The following is a 2,078-nucleotide window of genomic DNA, read 5'->3' on the forward strand; positions in this document are numbered from 1 at the left end:
TATATATATATACATATATACGACGGGCTTTTTTCAGTTTCCGTCTACCAAATCCACTCACAAGGCTTTGGTCGATCCGAGGCTATAGTAGAAGACACTTGCCCAAGGTGCCACGCAGTGGGACTGAACCTGGAACCATGTGGTCTGTAAGCAAGCTACTTACCACACAGCCACTCCTACGTCTATAATGTATATTTCTCTCAGACAGTTATCATCATAATGTAACTGACAGTTGCTGTACAAATTCATTTAGTGGTTGAATAAAGTGTCACTGTTAATTGCAACTTGTTTTCTTGTATTTCTTTCCACTGTTTTATATACGACCTACTGGAAGAAGAGCCTGTAATTAAACACCCTATAATTATTTTTCACATTAAATTCTGATATAATCATAATCTACACCAACTGAAAGATATTTGTAGATATTTTTATTTTAAAATATAAATTTTTCTTAAAGCTATGAGGAAACAAACTCAGTGGAGGGGTACACTTCTCTAGATATGTTACAAACAATAATAACAGCCTAGTACTATCAAAATATATTTAGAAAATAAAACTGATAATTTCGTGACTAGATCGAACAGGTTTATAGATTAAATTACTGGGGTGTCAAGTATTTTGTTTCATTGCTATTATGTACCACAAAATATATTTATTTATAGATTTGTGTTCATTCGACACTGTGGTATTATATTAAAATGATTGTAAACAATGTGTCATCAACATCATTTTTGTGAGCAGGAAAAAGAGGGAAACAAGGGAAGAAGGTTTTGTATTTGTGTTTGGAAAATAAATTAATTTTGAAGTAAATTTTCAAATAAAAACTGATAATTAAGAAATAGATTCAAATGTTATAGATTTCTTTTCGTAGTTGTAACTGAAAAACAAAAAATAATTCAAATTCTTTTATTGTTATTAAATAGGCAAAGAATGCCTACCAAAAAGTAATTGTACCACAAACAGGGCGGTTCCAGGCAAAACTTCAAATATTCCAATTCTAACACTATTTCAACATGTTCTCTTTTTTTGATTTTCTTTTTTCTTTTTTCTTCTTTTTTCTTTTTCTTTATTTTCTTATTTTTTCCTTTCTTTTTTTTTTCTTTCTTTATTTTATTTTATTATTATTTTTCTTTCTTTCTTTCTTTATTTATTTATTTATTTTTTACAAAATTTCTAGTATTTTTTTTGCCTGAAGGACAATTGGTCATTGCTTGAGAATGTTAAATTAAGAGAAATAATTTGTTAATTTTTTCAGTAATCACACTGGAAATCAGTGATATTAAAATATTAAAAATTCTGAAGAACACAGAGAAGCAAAAACGTTGACCAAAAATATAACCATCGTTTACCATCTTTTTTGCTAACCTCACAAATTTTAAAAAATGAATGTTTTGCAATTTTTCATTCATTTTTAAACTCCTACATGTTATCGCTTTTTTTTTTCTTTTTCTCCTTCTCTCTTCTTACTTTTCTCTCTCTCTGTCTCTTTGTTTCTTTCTTTCTCCCTTTTCTCTCTCTCTTTCTTTCTCTTTCCCCCTCTCTCTCTTCGTTTCTTTCTTTCTATCTTTCTTTTCTCTCTCTCTTTCTTTTCTCCTTCTTTCCTTCCTTCCTTCCTTTCTTTCTTTCCAGGCTGCTCTTTCTCACTCATCTAACTCTATTATCTCTTAGGCTGTCTATGTTATATAAACTTCTGTACCTTTTTTCTCTCTTTCTTTCTTCCATTCTCTTTCTCTCATTCTCTCTCTCTCTCTCAAGCACACAAACACACACGCACACGCACACGCACACACACACACACACACAGAAGCACATACTGAAATACACATTCCTGCACACGCATTCATAAACTCACAAAGTCTTCCTCTTAATCAATCTCGGCATTTTTAACTTACTTCAGTAGTGAAATACATATTTTGTTTTATTTTAGATTTCCAAATAAAGGCCTTTTCTTCTTCTTCTTCTTCTTCTTCTTCTTCTTCTTCTTCTTCTTCTTCTTCTTCTTCTTCTTCTTCTTCTCCCCCCCTCTCTCTCTCTATATATATATATGTATGTATGTATGTATGTATATATATATATAT

This window comes from Octopus bimaculoides, chromosome 16, assembly GCF_001194135.2.
Source record: "Octopus bimaculoides isolate UCB-OBI-ISO-001 chromosome 16, ASM119413v2, whole genome shotgun sequence".
In the NCBI taxonomy this organism is placed as follows: domain Eukaryota; kingdom Metazoa; phylum Mollusca; class Cephalopoda; order Octopoda; family Octopodidae; genus Octopus; species Octopus bimaculoides.